Source organism: Papaver somniferum, unplaced genomic scaffold (genome assembly GCF_003573695.1).
Source record: "Papaver somniferum cultivar HN1 unplaced genomic scaffold, ASM357369v1 unplaced-scaffold_15, whole genome shotgun sequence".
NCBI lineage: Eukaryota > Viridiplantae > Streptophyta > Magnoliopsida > Ranunculales > Papaveraceae > Papaver > Papaver somniferum.
Window position 1 is genome coordinate 807091 of NW_020624376.1, and position 20642 is coordinate 827732.

General features: G+C 36.1%; 1 pseudogene; it reads right to left on the minus strand.

The window, feature by feature from the left end:
- Positions 1 to 295: 295 nt before the first annotated feature.
- On the minus strand, positions 296 to 5345 carry LOC113335672 (annotated as a pseudogene).
- Between the last annotated feature and the right edge of the window lie 15297 nt (positions 5346 to 20642).

Below are 20642 nucleotides of genomic sequence, written 5' to 3' on the forward strand. Positions count from 1 at the left end.
ATAACAAGAAACTCAATAACCTATTACATGCGTTTTTTTAGCTCCATTCTTAATTGCATTTTTTTAGCTCCATTAAGAAAAGCGTTCCTACTATTCCACCATTACATTTGGGCTTCCATCCACAGTTCCAAGTGCTGAGATGGCGTGAAAGATGGATGAATTCCACCATAAGACTTGCTCTAATAATAGAAAGAATCCCACAAACAGGGAAGGAAGAATCAGACAAAGCGAAACACTAAACCTAATTAAGAACAAAACAAATAATAATAACCTAGGTCCAAATAAAAACACCAAATTAAAAAGAGAAGAACACCTATTAACATGCAATAAACTCTCGAAGTAAAAACAGCAATAACAGCGCCCTCAGACCCGAAACTAAACACAGCTCACCAAACCAGCTAAACCCATAATAAGGTTTGTCTGGCATTTCTAACCTTTACATAGAAGTAGGTCGAGAAGTAAACACCATCTCCTGTCCTTGTTGCAAGTGTACTCAAAATGACCTCACAGATTAGGTAGGTTTACTAGATTTATACTTTATTACAACATTCTCAAGGTCAAGAGGAATGTGGGATAGAGTGTCAAAAACAACCCAAAAACCTAAATCTGAAACAAAGGCTTGAGCAAGAAAATGTACAGAATTGAAATGTACGCAGAACGTGTCACTAGTGAGCAGTAATCCAGATCCAACTCAAAAGATTACAGGTCTCCATAGAGTTTCGTCGACCAAATCCATAAGAAAAATGCCCTTAAGTCGAGCCTGATTTGGTCACTCTTCGCAAATTCCTTGTCTTTCTTCGCCTGGGTCCTAAGTCAACTTTGTTCTCTGTCAAATCCTTAACTTTGAATTGCCTCAGAACCTGTTTTCAGTACACAACACAATTTTGTTAGTGAAGAAAAATGACAGAATTTCATTCGAGTGTTCTAAACTTCTGATGAAATGTTCCTTGCAGGGAGATAAATGGATTATGGATGAACAAAGTGGGCGTAAGATGACATACCTCTGAATAGCACGAAGATGACATTAGTCCAAGAATATCTAGAACCATCCTCACTTCTTTCTCCATTTCAGCAAGGGACAGGAACAACGAATGCTCGTGCTGCTCTGCCTGGAAATGCACACTATAAGACTCAGCCAAAAAGTAGGAATACATGGACCACCAACTCTAAACTATGATGGACAGCTATAAAACCCAGATGGGGTTCACCATGCTGGTGAAGCTTACTTGGTAAACTATATACTTCCATCAAGCATCTCCTTACACGAGGAGAAAAATGATTAAAACTCTTGTTTATGGAGTAATTCTCAGATTTTGAACACTCAATAATGAAGCGACAGGCGGAAATATCAACCCATTATCTCAGATTTTGGACACTCGATTAATGAATGACAAGCTAACATATCAATCATACCCTCAACTATGTCACCGAAAGTTCTCATCGCTAATGATACAGGCATGAGATCCTTCCATTTGTCTCACTATTTTTAAGATTTTTTCGGTGTGATTATATTACTTGAGTACACTACAGATATACATCAGAAAATCAAAAGGTGCAGAAATCACTTTAGAAGTTTCAGTAAACGAATTCCTAGGGATAGTATACGAAACGGAATATTCATAAGAACGACAAAGAAATTCTTTAACTGGACAAATTGCACATCAGACTTGATGGCTTGCCTTTGACACAGGTAACAAGTGAGCTCAAGGCACTAAAAAAGAACTCCTAAAAAGTTCAGCTCCAGAATAACCTTTAGCATCAATGTGGGGTATAAATTTGTACATAACCATTGATGACAAACACTAAAGGGATTGTATGGATTGCAGGAAAAGGAAATACCTTCTTAAGCTGGTTCATGAGCTTCAAAATTTCCTTAAGAGCAGCAACATTCAAGAAGTTTCGAGTACGGAGATCGTCTGACATTTTGGCACAGAAATCATTCTTCAACTTACCGATGGATTTCTGAGCCTCAGGAGTTACTGATTAATTTTGCACTTTGGTATCACGGGATTGTTCTCTCAAAATGAAAATAAGGCCTTTTCAGTTTTCACAGTCCAGCAAAGTCTAAAAGACATGACCAACAGTTCATGTTAGGAATATGTCATTACACGTGTATCCACTACACATGCCATGTCAGATAATCAGCAATAATATTACGCACACAAGAAGCACTGATACAAAACCAAGCAGATCTAATCCATCAAATATAAAAGATTTTTTTTTTTAATTAAAACTATCGAAGTATCTAAAGCTACAATTTGGGTTATCGTAAGGAATGCCATAGCTTTTATTCTATTAGTGAAACCATGAAGAGAGTTTCATTCGTTGGGAACAGTCAAAATAAATAAATAGCAGATCTACAGAAGGAATCAGATACATGCCATTTTTCTCCATTAATTTATCTGAATACACAATACTAATGCACATCAGCTTATCCATACAATGTAGAGATACATTGCATATAGACATTAAAAAAGAACAAAAAAAGAGAGCCACAAACCTCTATCCCACCAGATAATACAAAGATTAGACTGGTTAAGAAGGTTACTGTTTATCTAATTTGGGGTTCAAACTAGGCCGCATCCAGGTCTTTATGTTAACTTTGATTCAGCAAGAATTGAGCAAATCATAACATACCAATTGAAAAGGAGACATAATGCCTTAAAAAATTTAGCTATTTACCTTATACAAGTAGAAAACATATTCAGACGCATATTCAAGCCATTCTTGTGAGTAATTGACAGGTGACTGGTAATGCGTACTCATCATGAGATATCTCAATACTAATGGATGAGACAATTTGGTTACCTACAAGGGAAATGAGATGGTTTAGAAAAGAAAAGAACATATAGTGTTAAAATGGAAATATAATAAAGAAGCACTTGCCTCACGAATAGTAGAAAAGTTTCCAAAGGACGTGGACATTTTTTCGTTATTGGTATTGACAAAACCATTAGGCATCCAATATATAAGTGTTGGGGCAGCAGCGCAACTCTGAGCAAGTTCAATTTTGTGATATGGAATATTAAATCCATTCCTCCATCATAAATATCAAAGGAGGAAGTCAGATAACGGTCACACATGGCACTGCACACTATGTGCCATCCAGGTCTGCCAGGTTCCCAAGGACTATCCCAGCTAATCTCTCCTGGCTTTGTAGTCTGCAACCACACAAAGACAATAAGCCACCAAAAGAGAACAACCATAAACATGCTAAGCGCGTGTTCTCTCACCTTCCATATTGCAAAGTCGTTTTGACTTTGTTTTCTTGAAGTTAAATTGTCTTGAACTCCCTTGCTATCATCAGCTAGATTGTCTTCTGGTTTTCGCTCAGAACACAGGGAATTTGTCAACCGAAAAGTAGACATCTCCATCAGCAGCATAAGCATAATTATTTTGTATAATCTGCCAGAAAGAACCAGATCAGATTTCAGGTCACAGGTCTAAACCGCCTGAATACGGATAAAGGACATGAACCAAAGGCCAAGGCTTTAATATGATCCTCATTAAAAAAAAAAATCAAAGATGGATAAAGAATGGAGGCATCAGGGTACGAAATTTCACTACTTATCAGGGTGTAATATGATAAGCAGATGCAAAATAGCTTCCAAATGAGCACACAAAACCAAAAAAAGAAGTGATTAACCATAAATTTTGATGTTCACACTTTCTGTTGAGCCATTCTACAAAAAAATGAGGCAGGTGTCCTATTTTTAATTTCTTTCATGTTTTCAGAAACACGGGGTTGTTCTGTAGGTACAAGGAGGTGAAGATCATGGAATTCACTATAATACTCATCGCAGAAGCGTTTACTCAGATCCAATGGTTCCTCCCCTACTTCCTGAGCTCGCTTAATTATCGGCAAAGACGCAGACATTAGTTGAATATTAGATTTATGCTACAGAATATAAACATAACAGACTATATTCCAAACAAAGATATTCTTTTCTAATCATGTAAAAGTAACATAGAAGAAAATACTGTGGATACTTTATAAAACATGCACACCTTTTCTTCGATATCAGTGAGTTTGCGTACACATGTAACTTTATATCCCAAATGTTGTAGGTATCTGCTCAAATGGCAACAAACTTAACATGGTCAGGCATTATTCAATGTGAAATGACATGATTAACTTCATTACTATGCAAGAAAATTGGAATAAGTTTCTAATTTGTTTCAAGGCACCTGGATGCTCCTTTAAAGGGACTCAAGGATCAAGTGATCCTTTAAGCTATTCAAACATTCTCAATTATAGGATTGATCATTTTGCTGGACACAACAAACAAACTGAATCCCTAAATCTTATTTCATAAACTAAACTAAATGGAAAGTTGCCAGAAAAAGCATCAGAATTGTACCTATAAAGGGCATCAACAACAACATACGCACGAGCATGACAGATGTGGCTAAGATCATAAGCTGGAACAGAACACAACCGACATATATCCCAATTTTCCCTGGCTCTTTAGGTATGAAGATCTCCTTTTGCTTAGTCATGCTATTGTACAACTGAAACTCTCCTATCTCCTCCTCCATTCACAGCAATCGATTCAAATTTCTGCAATTACAAAACCGTAATTTGGAAGTTACGGAATGTAGACAGTTAGTTAATCCAAAAGCAGGTGGTTGATTAAAAAAATAAAAATAAGACATAAACTAATTAATCACTCAGAAAAAACTTGCGAAATTGTGGGATTAATTTTGATGATGAAACCCTGAAATTGTGATATTTTTCTTCAGCCACAGTTTTTTGAAACCCTAGAACAGAGATTATTAGACTATCCCTTATCACACTTCCCCAGATGGGAATATCCTAGTAATTCCAGAACACAATTTGAGCCTGGGGTAGTACCCAAATCAGGGTTCTGTTGCCAATACGACAAGTCTTACTAAAAAAGTCTTTCAAAATCTTATTTTCTCTTACTATCTCTATCTTAGGAAAATATAATAAGCAAGTTGACAAAAGAATGTTATTTGCAAGCCATGTGGATGTGCAGATAAAGTTTGCCACTATGGTAGAATTTGAAAAGCAGACTAACCTTCTTTAACAGCTAAAACTGGAAATAATACAGAATCAAACATCTTTTGAATCTCCAGACCTTCGTCATAACATTAGTAACCACAAAGAGTTATTTTGACAGTCCGTCTGGTTCTATCTTTTCAGACAAGTGTTCTTCTCTGTGTTCCCATACCATTCTTTCTCATAGGAATCTTCTCTGTGTTTCCATTCGATTCTTTTTCATAGGAACCGAGGAATACACAGCTATAACAATACCAATGACATCCAGTATGGAAATATTCACCACATTTTGAATCTCAAGGATTGGCATGAAAGATAACTGTTGCTGTGGCATACCAACCTCCAGAGCCAAATTGCAAGAATGAATGGGAGATAGAGCCCTGTTATCTCCCACTTATACTTGTAATTTGGCGCTGGAGGTTGGTATGCAAGTTGTACAGTCGGACGAAAACTCAACGTCATATTACTATTACCAGTTAGATCTGACATATTACCCGGCGTCTTGGACTGATATCCACCATTGTTACCAGAAGGAGCACTTTGAGATGTCAAATGAAGTGAGACTCATTCAGAAATTCCAGGTTCCCAATTATCTCACATCCTGAGGTAACAGTCTCCATGTTCGACATAACAATAATCCTGTGAAAAACAGCAAAAAATCAAAACAGGAAAGCAAAGAGGAAAAATTCTCAGCATTTCCAAAAAAGCTAAAAAGTTCAGTAATTGTAAACTTCAAAAGTAGCAAGTCTTGCAAATCTACAAATCACATTCTTTAAAGGAGAAAAAAATAAGTACAGAAAAACAGGCATGCGCATATCTTCATTATAATACAAGTAAATCAAAAGTCGTAAGTCCTATTCAGTATTCATACCTTTCCCCCTTTGCGGATCTAGTACAATACATGTTTTCTCACTAGTTTTGCTTGCTTACACAAATTCCACTCTGATACTCTCCAAGTACTACTTATAACACATCACTAACCCACATGAGTCATGACACACAACTTCCAAAACCTAATCCATAAGATTCTAAGCTGGTTAAAGTCAATCACAACCACTGTTGATAAACACGGTAACATCAAATTCTATAATGACATTATCTGCTTTAGTTAGAGTTACTTCTGAGTATCATCCAACACAATTTCCAACAAAACCACTAATAAAGCATCTATAAACTCCATGTTTTCTCACTAACTTTGTATCCTAAAGCAAATTCTACTTATTAGTTCACCAAACATTCAAAATATAACTCAAAGACATACATGCTCAGTAATCCATATCAAACCAAAGGAAAAAAACACCAACAAGATTCGAAGCTGACAAACACAACATAGTTAGAGTCGACTCAAAGAAACTTCCAGTCTAACCAATACAATATCAGATAGAAAAAACCTACTAGTAAACTGAAATAAGAGCATCATTTCAAAGATTCATAACACTAACCTAAAAATCAAACAGAAAAAATAGATCGGAATTCAGAAAAACTTACTTTGGATTTTCAACAGTATTACATGAAATAATTCACGAATTTCACCATTGAGAAGAGCACTTTAGCATTCAAATGAAATACTTAACTAGACATTTTTTGAGGAATTTTTAGGGTTTTTTAAGAGGAAATGAAATGAAATGAACGAATCTGGTGAATTTGAGATTAAAATGATGAGAAATTTTTGAATAATCTCGGAATTACGAGATTAATAAGATGCAAATAAACTGAACAAACTCAAGATTTGGAAATTTGGAGAGGATGAAGAATTTTCTAGGGTTTTTGAGAGGGGAAAAGAAATGGAGCGAACTTAGATCGGATGTTTGAAAGAAATGAGTTATAGCGTTTCTCTATACGACTGTACCCTTAATGGGCTTTGTTGTGGATTTTCCGACCGGTTCTCGTGGGGAAGGGTATATTATCCATTTGCCAGGTAGGAGTGAGCATTTGGCCCGTAATCCGCGGATTTAACCGGGACCAACCACATTTTCACGAATGGATGCCCGAACAGTTCAATAATGGGTTGGATGTAGATGAGATTTTTGGAGGTGGAAATTGAACTATTGTCCCTCCTTCTAATGGGCCTTTATAAATATCCTTGTCCACTATATTAATATCCTTAATCTAAAAATAAGGGAATCCAATTAATGATACTTTCCTTTAATACCCTTTTAAGACTTTAATGTTCACTTTTATATTTTAGATCTGAAAAGGTAACGATATATTTTCACTTCTTGTTTCTTCCCTATCACCACCACCTTCCATTAACGTCACCTTGCCACCACCACCGCCATCCTCATCCCCATCTCTGCTACTACCGCCACCACCATCGTCATCCCCATCTCTGCTATCACCACCATCTTTTGACACACCACCGCAACCACCACAACCATATTTATCTCCACTATCAACAACATTTAGAATTATAAAAGATAAATAAAAATCTCAGATGCAGAAATCAAGTTTGATAATCATCATCAACAGTTTATATTATTCTTCTTCTTATACTCCTTATTTGTAAGAGTGATTTTGATGGTCACTTCATTTAATAATTCGGGAGATTTGATTTTAGGTTTCAATTTTGTGGTGATTTTGAATTGAGGATTTGAAGTTTTGTAGAAGCTTAATTAATAACTAAATCTGGAACTGGTGACATGGTGGTGCACCAAGGAGATATTAGAGAGCTTGGTTTGATGGGTTAGTAGTCTTCTTTATTCGTGATTTTGTTTTTACATTTTCATCAAGTTTTGTCATAAGATGTTGATTACGGTGGTTATATTTTGGAACTTTAAGAATTAAAGTTGTAGTTGGTTTTGATGGGAATCCTTGAATCTTTTTGCTAGATCTAATTACTGTTCTTAATTGGTTAATGTTTCATACTTTTTTCTATATCATGTTGATGTTGGATTTATGCTTTAGATGATTGTTGCTGGATTTAATTTTTGATAATTATTGTGGTTTGTTGCTAGGTGAACAATGTTAGTGGCTACTGCAATGAAGGATATGAAGTTATTGTTGTTTATGAAGCTACATGTGATGATCAATTGTTGTTGTTTATATGTTTTTATGGGATCAATTTTTGTTGTTGACCCAATTTTTTATGGGATCAACTCTTGTTGTTGAGCCAATTTTTTATGGGATCAACTCATGTTGTTGATCCTTTCAACTCCTATTGTTGACAATATTTCCTTGGATAAGTATAATCATGCTTGTAGTTTAAATCATGTAAATTTCTTCCAATGTTGAACTTGTGGTGCAATGGTAGCATGACTGACTCCATGTCAGATGATGCGTGTTCGACTCACGCCAAGTTCACTCCATTTACACAGATCAACTTTCATTGTTCATCCAATTTAGTGGATCAACTACCATAGTTGATCCACTAAATTGGATCAACTTCTACTGTTGATCCTTTTTTTTTGAATCAACTACCGTTGTTGATCCCCTAAACTGGATCAGCTTCTACTGTTGGTTCTATTTTTATTTGGATCAACTACTGTTGTTGATACAAAAATATATGAACCAGTGGTGGCGACGGCGGCGGTGACAGTGGCGGTGGTGGCGGCGACGACGGACTGGTGGGGGTGGAGGACAGGTGGTGGTGTAATGGTGGTGGTGAAGGAGTGGTGGTGGAATATTAGTGGTGGTGGCGGTTGGTAGGTGGTGGTTGTTGAACAATGGTGGTGAAATGGTAGTTGAATGTTGGTGGTGGTGGTGCTAGTGGTATTGGTGAAGTGCTAGAGGAAGGAATTCTTTCCATTTTAAAATAAAGAAAAATAATTTTATATGGGTAAGGGTATTAAGATAATCTAATTTTAAATGGATAAGATTATTAAAAAGTAAGAACATATTTATTGTTGTATAAGGATATATTTATTGGGGTTTAAAAGTAAGGACATATAAATAATGTACCCTTTTTGGAATCCAACGGATTACGGATCGGGTCCGGATGTAACCTTGAAAATTCGTTGGACATCCATAACAATTGGATTAAGGATATTAATATAGTTTTTAGAAAATATATAGATAGGTTAGGAATTATTAAGGTGTTTGATTGGAGTGTTGTTCATGCCATTTTTATATTTATATACATATATCGAATGTGTAGCTTCTATAAGGAATCGTCTATTGCGGTTTCATTTTTTCATTATAAATTTTAATTAAAACAAATCCACTGGATTATCCTTACCCAATACGTTCATTTGTGCATCTATCGGATGCCGATTCGTAGGATATTGGATTGGATGCGGATGCCAAATTTGAAATCCTTAATTAATTGAATTGGATGTGGATGAGATAAAAACCGGTCCATACCGGCCCATGCTTACCCCTAATGCCAGGGAACTCGCCACGCCACTATGAAAAGTGTACTGTAACGACGTAATTTTTATCAAGCGTCCCTTTTGTGGCGATCGAAAGGACCTCTTGGTTAAGAAGGTGAATCATCATACTTTAATGTCGATAATGAGGATGCATGTTTTTTTTTTTTGAAGGAATAAGGAGCATGAAAGCCCCAAATTTTGTTGATAATTAAATATGGTTACATAATATTCAATTACATCCATAAATCGAATTACATGATTAGTACAAGATTCTTGAACCGAAAAAAATCGAAAAGAGAATTCTACACCAAATATATGTAAAACGACAGGGTAATTGAAATCTTCTAATGGTTTATCACCATTTTGTTGGATACTCTCCGAGAAGATATGATGCTTCCATAAAAGAAATAATATTCCCAAATTCCATATTGAATTCTGTAATCTCTGATCATCACGTTTGTAACTGGTTGGATGAAAGATTGAACAAAAGCGAAGGCCCTCCAGGAGGTATGAGAAATCGTAATGGCATACACTTGCCATACGTATGAGAATTAATAGATATAATAATAATATAAATATATTAATCATTGCTACAATGCAATTTTATTTATTCAAAACATAAGAAAAACTAAACTACTCTGTCTGAATCTTAACAAAATCAAGATCCGGGTAGAAATGGGGAAGTAAATCTAAGGAAAATGAATTTAGAAGATAAAGATAACAAAATCAAGATCCGGTGAAAAATGGGAAAGTAAATCTAAGAAAAATGAATTTAGAAGATAAAGACTCTATTTGCATAGCGTTTTTGGGAGAGAGAATCCAAGTTAATTAAAATTGATGCATGTTTTTACTAAATCAAAAAGGGCATGGTTTCTAAAATATAACTAGCTGATTGGAGGCCATGCTGAATTGCTCAATAACATTGAAAAATATTTTATGATGAAGTTTTCCTAATGTTTTAGTTAATCTTCAGTCTTTGAAGGTTATTCAGTGATGTCTGATATTCAACTACTAACTTCTTTATCTAGTCCGAGACTTTACTTTTAGTAGACTAGAAATCAAGATATAGTTTTGATCAACTAACATTGACAACAAGCTTGAGATAGCAAACTCATAAGTTCGACCGAGCAGTTCTCTAAAAATTAGACCATGACGACTGTTACAAATATCGTCACAGTTAACTAACACACAATTACGACTTTTTATTAGAGCAAAAGAATAAAAATTAAAAAGACTAAAAAAGATTAACTAAAAAGTAAAAAATAAATAATTAAGTAAATAATAATAAAATAATAAAGGACATGTGTCACAACTAGGGATAGATGTGTAATCAAGTAATTGTACATCTTTTAGACATCCCTTATCACACCATTTCGGTTGGGAAGCCCCTGTAGGTACAAAATTATTTACCGATACACTTCGTTAAATGTGTGTAAATTGATTAAATCTGAGTGACTAATCTAATTCCACCAAAAACTGTGAGTGAGGTTGAATGATTGTTCTTATAGTGTTGATTTAACCCTACCGGCCATTGATGCGGAAAAGTGTATGAGGATACCTGCAAATACACTTCTATGCTAAAATCAGATAGAGTTTCTAAACATGTGATTCTAAGAAGGATTAGAAAATTGGGACCCTTTTGAGTTGGAACTAAGCCTCAATTTATTGGTAGAAAGTAGATCTAACTTAACTTTCCATATTTGTATATATCCAAGTGAACAACCGGATTCATAATAAAACTTTTTATCATCTCAAATATACTTATTACAATACTTATCCAAGTGAACTAAGCCTACCACTACCTAGGTATAACTTCATAGATGATCATTTCTGAAAATAATAAACTTTCATGCCTTGTAACAGAAATACTCCACAAGTATTATCTAATAATGTGACCTTCACTCACAACTAGATCTTATCACCAATGCCACTAACTTCGCCAACCTTTGATGAACTGTGATAACATATTTCTTGAGCAACCTATGCTAACCATAATTGGAGACAAAATAAACAACCATGCAATAATAGTGCAAGAAATATTATTTTATATATTTTCTCAAACACAAGATGAAAGCACCGTAAATTTTATTTCGGAACATAAAAACAAGTTTCGGTTGTCTAATAATCACAACATAAAAGATGGAATCTTAATAAGGGTATTGATTTATTATACCGCGAAGTTAGTAGTACTTACTTGCATAGAATACACTATATAAACTGTTGATGGGGGCGTTTTTTTATCACGTTTTGGGGAAAATTGATATATTGGCATGTGTTTTATATTAATTTTTTCAACAAATTATGTCTCGAAAAATATCAAAGATAAACTATATAGTCAATTAAGATAACGAGTTTTTTCTGCAAAAATACACTTCATTTATATTTTTAGACACAAAAGTTATTAAAATCAATTAATAGGAAAGACACGTTTTAGCATATCATTCATCTTCCATGCCCCCATTATAAGACGTCCTCATCCGTGTGGTAGAGTTTCTTCCATCTCATTTATATGTTTATCATCTTTATTGCAGAAAAAATAAGTTTATGACTGCACAAACAAAGAAGTTAACCCACGGTTATAAGGGCAAATGATGTGAAAATTTAGTGTCATATTTAAAAGGAAACTCTTGATTCCAACTCCTTAACAGATGCCTTTCTTCAAGTTTTACGGGTAATCATTCTCTCAAACTTTTTGGGTGAGTTATCTCAAGCTCATATATAGATTCATCTTCACCGTAGAGATGAAGATTCCCATGATCTGTCTAACAGAGAACCTCACCTAAATTTGTAAGGGCGAAGGGTATGAAAAAACCAGTGTCAATATCACATTCAATAGAAAACTCCTTACTCCAACTCCTTACTTCCTGCTCTTTTTGAATTTTCCAAAAACACCATATATCCAAATGATTGGGATAAAAATCAACAACAGATAGCCACCCTCTGAGAACTATTAAGTCTTGACAGCGCTGCGTTTTATCCACATCACAACTTAAAGGAAATGTTGTTACTTGTTAACGAAGAAAACGTTTCATCTGCTAAGTCGAAAGCCCATACTTGACCTTATTTGTCCGACCAGTAAAGATCTCCATCTATAAACGCATTAGGACCACTGGTAAATGAATGTACACCGGCTTCCTTGTATCTCCGGTCGCTATCGCTACCAAGAGTATACACTTGAACTAACCCATGGCATTCATCATTTCTTACCTTTTGGCATAAAATTCTAACAGCCTTGTAACTCTTAGAAGTAGCACTATAACCAAATCCACAAGACACTCACGAAATTGTTCGATACTCGGATGATGTTAACTCCGGCAGATATAAACATTCTTTGGTTATGGGATTACATATATAAAAAAACAACTTATTTCCTATGCAAATCAAACCATTACAAGAACTGATATTAGGAGAGTTATATTTATGGGCTCGAGACTCTTGGATTGAGACCCATCTTCACAGTCTCAGTTTGAGACCCAAGACCACAGTCTCAGTTCACAGTTATCACCACTGTTATGGACAGTCCAATGATTCAACTGTTATGGACAGTCCAATGATTCAACTGTTATGGACAGTCCATTGTAAGGTCGAACTCTAGGGTTGTATATCTTGTATAAGAGGCAGATTGAATGAATGAATGGAACACGAAACTATTTTGATATATGTGTTTTACAAAATCTAACATGGTATCAGAGCCAGAGTTGATTAACACGAATAAACCCTAGAACAGTAAACATGGCGGATGATACATAATCATCTAAAAGAGGAAAAGAGGTAGAAAACAACATGCAAAAGAAGAAACCAGAATATCATCTGGGATCAAGTGATGGACCAGGGATTATCATCACACCTATTGTATTAAAGGGAGCAAACTATGATGAATGGGCTAGAGCAGTGAGAAGATCATTGATAGCCAAACGAAAATTTGGTTTTGTTGATGGAACCATCAAAGAACCAACAGAACCTGAGGAGTTAGAGGAGTGGATTGCAGTGCATTCGATGCTGGTCTCTTGGATCAGCAATACATTGGAGACAAATATTAGATCAACGTTGGGGGATTATGATGATGCGAGCATGTTATGGATGCACTTGAAGAGGAGATTTTGTGTTGTAAGTGGAACTCGGATCTGCCAGTTGAAAGCTGCCTTAAGTGAATGCAAACAGAAGAAAACTGAGGAGGTTGCAGTGTACTATGGGAGATTGAACAAGATATGGGATGAGATGGTGACGTACATGAAGATACCAAAGTGTAGCTGTGGCCAGTGCACGTGTAACATTGCAACACAGGTTAGTACGTTGAGAGAAGAAGATTTCTTACACTATTTTTTTGATTGGTTTGGATACCATGTATAGCTCCCTACGTGAACAATTACTGGCAAGAGAACCACTGCCATCTATAGATGTGTCTTATCAAGCTGTGGTTAATTCGGAACGTCTAAAATTGGGGGAAGGAGTTGTGTCGTCTCAGACACAGGAAAATATTATGGCGTTCAAGGTTCAGTCAGATCAGCGTCCATACAATAATATGTATGATCCTAACAAATTTTGCAAGCATTGTAGCCGAGAAGGGCACTCACAGGAAGGGTGTTTTCAGCTGATTGGATACCCGGAATGGTGGGGTGACAGACAAAGAGGATATGGTCGAGGAGGCCGAACTGGTGGTAGAGCTGGTGGTAGAGGACGTGCTGGTGCCGGTGTTGTGAACAACAGAGGAGGTAGAGGACAAGACAATATACGTGCGCATAATTTGAACATCTCGGGAGCAACAACATCATCTCATCCTTCCACTGGATCTTCAGGAGATGCATCAGGACTGACAGGCGTGACTGCAAGTCAAGTTCAGCAGGTTCTTGAATATTTAAATTCAAGAAAAATCAGTTCCCAACTCCAAGGTAAGACAAATCAAACATCCTGGATTATAGACACAGGAGCTACAAATCATGTCACGTGTAAAAGAGATGATATGATAAATGTAAAAGATATTAGAGCATGTTCAGTGGGACTGCCGGACGGAAAATATGCTCACTCTGAGAAAATAGGAACAGTTATTCTTCCTGGTGGTTTGAGATTGGACAATGTGCTTTATGTGCCACAGATAACTTGTAACTTGATTTCGGTTACACAACTCATTGATGAGGTAGTATGTAATGTTCAATGTACTAACACTTTATGTCTTATACAGGACCGGTTGACGAGGAAGGTGATTGGAGTGGGTGAGCGACGAGGTGGACTATATATGTTCTGTGGTGTGCCTCCAGTTAAAGTTCTTACGGTGAGTGAAGATACGTATGAGCTGTGGCATCAGCGATTGGGACATCCATCAGAGAAAGTGTTACAACAGTTACCAGGTCTGGGTAGATTATTGAAGAAAAATAATGATGCGTGTGATATTTGTCCACGTGCAAAACATCGTAGAAGTAGTTTTGCTAGTAGTTTGAGCAAATCCAGTTGTAGTTTTGATTTGGTTCATATAGATTTATGGGGTCCTTATAAGACGTGCTCGTCTTCTGGAGCACAATATTTTTTGACAATAGTAGATGATTTTTCAAGAGGTGTGTGGATTTATTTAATTCAAAGCAAAACTGAGGTTGCAACAATATTTCTTAACTTTATTGCGCTTGTGAAACGTCAATTTGGTAAAGAAATCAAAATTGTCAGAAGTGATAATGGAACCGAATTTAATGCATTGCGTGGCTACTTTAAGACTAATGGAATAGTTTTAGAGACATCCTGTGTAGGAACACCTCAACAAAATGGAAGAGTTGAGAGAAAACATCAGCACATAATGAATGTGGCAAGAGCTTTGAGGTTTCAAGCAAATTTACCGATCAGATTTTGGGGAGAATGTGCTTTGACAGCAGCGTATTTGATTAATCGTACGCCTACACCGGTTCTAAATAACAAAACTCCATATGAAGTTCTATTTGGGAAGCCGGCACCATATAGTCAGTTGAAAGTATTTGGTTGCTTGTGTTATGCACATGATCAAAGTAGTAAAGGGGATAAGTTTGCAAGTCGAGGAAGAAGATGCGTCTTTCTGGGTTATCCTTTTGGGAAGAAGGCATGGCAATTATATGACTTAGAAAAGAGACAATTTTTAGTTTCAAGGGATGTAGAGTTTCATGAACATCAGTTTCCTTACATATCTAGGGTACCTGATCAGCCAACTGAGACAGTTCAGGCTAATAATGACGTGTGTTGGAGTGATGATGAAGAAATAGTGCAGCAAGAGAACCCAGAAGATATTACTGAGAACCCAATATACATTACTGAGAACCCAGAAGACAATACTGCGAACCCAGAATATATTACTGGGAACCAGGAAGGTATTACTGCGAACCCAGAAAACATTACTGAGAACCCGGAAGACATTACTGAGAACCCTGAAGATAATACTGAGAACCCAGAATATATTACTGAGAACCCAGAATATATTACTGAGAACCCTATGGTCTCGAAGGAAGTGACGGACGCTAGTATGGGTAAAGGAAGGAGACAGAAGATTCCGTCTAGTAGGCTCAAAGGTTTTGTAACGCACACTGTACGACAAAATAGTCCATCTCATGCTCACTCTCCACAATCGTCATCCTCAGGTACGCCGTATCCTTTGACATATTATGTTAGTTGTGATAAATTCTCTACAGTTCATAAAAAGTTTCTTGCAGCAATTACTGCTGGGTCTGCGCCTAAAAATTTCAAAGAAGCCATGAAGTATCCAGGATGGCGTAAGGCAATGGCAGAAGAAATACGAGCTTTGGAAGAACAAGGAACATGGGAATTAGAAGAATTACCGCCGGGAAAGAAAGCTCTTGGTAGTAAATGGATTTACACAGAGAAGTATGATGAGAATGGACAGTTGGTGCGGCTCAAAGCTAGACTGGTGATCTTTGGGAATCATCAAGTAGAAGGGTTGGATTACAATGAGACATTTGCACCAGTGGCGAAAATGACGACAATGCGGACTTTCCTAGCTGTGGCAGCAATTCAGAATTGGGAAGTACATCAGATGGATGTAAATAATGCATTTCTTCATGGAGACTTGGAAGAAGAAGTGTATATGAAAATACCACCTGGATTTTCTCAAGGTAAGTCTAATATGGTGTGTAGAATGAAAAAATCTTTATATGGTTTAAAGCAGGCTCCTCGGTGTTGGTTTGCAAAATTGTCTGCAGCTTTGAAGAATTATGGGTTTCGTCAATCATATTCTGATTATTCTCTTTTTATCATGACTAAGGGAAAAACCCAACTTAATGTTTTGGTCTATGTGGATGATTTGATTGTTGCGGGTAATGATTTGGTTGCGCTTGATCAATTCAAACGTTACTTGGGACAATGCTTCAAGATGAAAGATTTGGGAAAATTGAAGTATTTTCTGGGTTTGGAGGTGGCACGGAGTGCACAAGGTTTTTATATGTGTCAACGCAAATATGCGTTGGATATCATCATGGAAGCAGGTTTATTAGGTGCAAAACCTGCAGAATTTCCAATGGAAACTAATCACCGTCTTTCTTTGGACAAAGGAGATTTGTTCATGGATGTGGAAAAATATCGAAGATTGATTGGGCGTTTAATCTATTTGTCCGTGACTCGGCCAGACCTAGCATATTCTGTTCATATTTTGTCTCAATTCATGCAACTGCCGAGAATAGCACATTGGGAAGCGGCTCTTCGTGTGGTTCGATATTTGAAGAAGAATCCTGGGCAAGGAATTCTGTTGCGCTCAAATAGTGGTCTTAATTTGAAAGGATGGTGTGACTCTGATTGGGCTGGTTGTCCCTTAACTAGACGCTCGTTGACGGGTTGGTTTGTTCTTCTTGGGTATTCTCCAATATCCTGGAAAACTAAGAAGCAACATACTGTTTCTCGTTCGTCAGCTGAAGCGGAATATAGATCTATGGCAGCGGCGACGTGTGAATTAAAATGGTTGAAAAAATTACTGGGTGATTTGGGAGTTCATCATCCACATGGAATGCGTCTTCTCTGTGATAGTCAATCGGCTTTGTATATTGCTCAGAATCCAGTTTTTCATGAACGAACAAAACATATTGAAGTTGATTGTCATATGGTTAGAGATGCTATCGTGCAGAAGCTTATTACGCCTTCTTACACTCCTACAACAGTGCAACTGGCGGACATTTTTACTAAATCTTTAGGGAAAGCTCAGTTTCAGTTTCTTATGTCCAAGATGGGCATGTGTGACCTCCATGCTCCGTCTTGAGGGAGGGTATTAGGAGAGTTATATTTATGGGCTCGAGACTCTTGGATTGAGACCCATCTTCACAGTCTCAGTTTGAGACCCAAGACCACAGTCTCAGTTCACAGTTATCACCACTGTTATGGACAGTCCAATGATTCAACTGTTATGGACAGTCCAATGATTCAACTGTTATGGACAGTCCATTGTAAGGTCGAACTCTAGGGTTGTATATCTTGTATAAGAGGCAGATTGAATGAATGGAACACGAAACTATTTTGTTATATGTGTTTTACAAAATCTAACAACTGATCAAATCACCACCTGCCCCTGGACATAACACAGAAGGTTTGAATGTCTTAGTTGTAATCACTTTCTCATTATACCCTTTGTAAAACATTGTATGAGCATCTTCAATTGGATCAATAATATTTTCTATAAATCCAATCCTAGTACTAACCTTCTTATGTTCCTTATTATTTCCAGTACAAGGGTAGTATTTGTGGTCATTAAAATGATAATAATGAAGTAATTGATGATTCTGCAAATGTTTCTCTGCAAATGATAAATGACCAATTGTGCTTAACCATCCTTTGCAAACACGATTGCATTCTAAAACAGTTTCGTTGGTAACCTAGATAGTATTTCTTCAATTACATCTCCACGTATATTTTCAATCCTAAATTCAATTTTCTTTTCAGAAGAAAAAGATGTAGAGATGGAATTCATCGTACCATAGAAAGAAGAAGAAATACCTGATTTCTATGTCGATTATCTTTTCGCCTTCATTTCATTGCACAATCCGGTTTCTCCCTTTCTCAGCAGTGAAGTGGAAAACAAAAATGATAAGGATAAAATGAATGAAGATAGGGGTCTGTTTGTTATCCCCACCGAATTGGAAATTTTGGGGTCTATACATCCCGTTGTACGTCATTCGTAAAATTTTGCGCTAAATTTTGGACTAATCTAAATTTGTTAGGGTTAGTTTTATTTAATTAGAAGATAATCATTCTTATTTCTCTTTTTTATTTCTTTTAGTTTCATTTTTAGTTTCTGTTAATTTTTGTTGAGTTTTGTTTTGTTTTTTCTTTTTCTTTTCTTTTAATTTTTTTTCTTCTTTTTTTTTTCTTTTATTTTTCAACCCTTTTGTTTTTATTTAACAGTTGGCATGTCGAACATGACAATTATTTTGATATCAGCTGTTACAAAAGTCGCCATGTTGAAATTACATACTATGAGGACTTTCAAGCGTCGTATTATAAAAAGTCATCAGGATTGCATTTTAGGACTATGACGACTGTTGAGAAAAAACTTGACCTATTCTAGTTAAAATTCAGAAAGAATTGTCATGATCCTAAGATATCAACTGCAATGATTCTCTTTGAGTTGCCACGATATTGTTATCAGACCATAACGACTGTTGCAAAAGTCGTCATGCTTGAAATAACAAACCATGCCGACTGTTCAAGGATCAAATATTTCTGGAAAATTGTAAAATTCATGGTTGAAATTTAAGACCATGACAATTGTTATGGCAAAAGCGTAACCTGTTCTGACTGAATTAATTTATTCAAGTCATGTTCCAAAAATATCCACCATGAAGATTGTTGTTGTTTTCTCATTATATTGTTATTAATGAAAATGAAAGGTGATGTAGTTTTTACAGTGGTAAGAAAAGGGTTTGATTCTCGGACTTGTGAAGTTTGATTTTAGATCTAATTCTTAATTAAACAAGAAAATATGTAGAATATGGTATCAATAATTCGAAAGACTGGGACTCAGGATTCCACCATTAGTCACATTCAATTGGTTCATATATTGATTCTAGACAATTCAAGCTCTTTTGTTAACTCTATTTCTTTGCCAAAAGTAGATTTTGTAAAACATTAATTGTAGATCATAAGCATGATGCATCAAAAGCTCTAAGTCTAAGCATACACCATCAAACGAAGTCACAACTAATTAATAAAAATCATAAATCAATTAAAACAAGTGCAAATAGTAAAAAGAATCAATTATAGTTACCAGTCAACTGTGAAACATGGCTTCCTCCATTGTCCCAGTGTTGGGGTTTAGCTTTTCATGCTCAAAACGCACCCAAAAAATAGAAACATGGCTCAAAAGGTGTTTTTATTGAGAAATAATATTATGCAACGAGTTTGTAACATATATATTTGTTATAGAACTCACTGTTACAGAGAAGTAGTAACAACAAAACCCATATTCCAAACGAACAAATTCAAACTCGAAAAGGATCTTTCTGATTCTCGAAGAACGAGGGGCAAAGGGATTGATTGAGAAAGATCTCTTGTTCGTATTATAAGATCATGATTGGATCCGCATATGTTTGGTAAAAACAAGAATCTTCTCCTTTGATAATACTCAAAAAAGGAAAGTGCTCAATTATCCATCACGTGTCCAAGGCCTTTTGTTCTTCTTGGCATCTGTTATTCTGGCACAAATATTTTTGGTTTTGAAAAAGAAACAATTCAAGAAGGTTCAATTGTCTGAAATGAATTTTTAGGTCCACGTATTTATTAACACAAACATAAAGTTAATAATTGTTGGAAAATTGTTACAAAAGGTGTTGGATTTGAAAGAAAACGCAATAGTTTCTGCGACTGCTTCTAGGTGTTGTTCTCTATTCTTCATCTTCCTTCTTCCCTGCTGATGATGAATCGTCTCTGCATCTTTTGTTCTTGCTCTGCAACTACCCGAAACCACCCCAAAGTCTCGACAAATCGTTCATCCCCTTGTGACTCGTCCACATCCTCTATTTATACACCACAGAAACATCTAGGGCAAGAAATCTTCGGATAAATCCTTTGGCCAAAAGTTACGGAAATCTCTCCCAAAAATGTCTTCACGCGTCTTCTGTTTATTGAAACTTCCTAAACTTGATAGGAATAAGATTTATAGGAGAATATATCTTCCCATAATCCTCACTTAACTGCCGAATATAAGACCAGAACTGCTGAGAATACTCCTTCCCCTGTTTAATCGAGATTCGATGAAAACTTCCTGTCTTGCAGTTTTAAGATCAATACCTTCCCTGTTTATTTGAAGCAAGCCAAATACGATCATTTCCCGTGAAAAACTCCTCTCAATCCCCATGTAACTT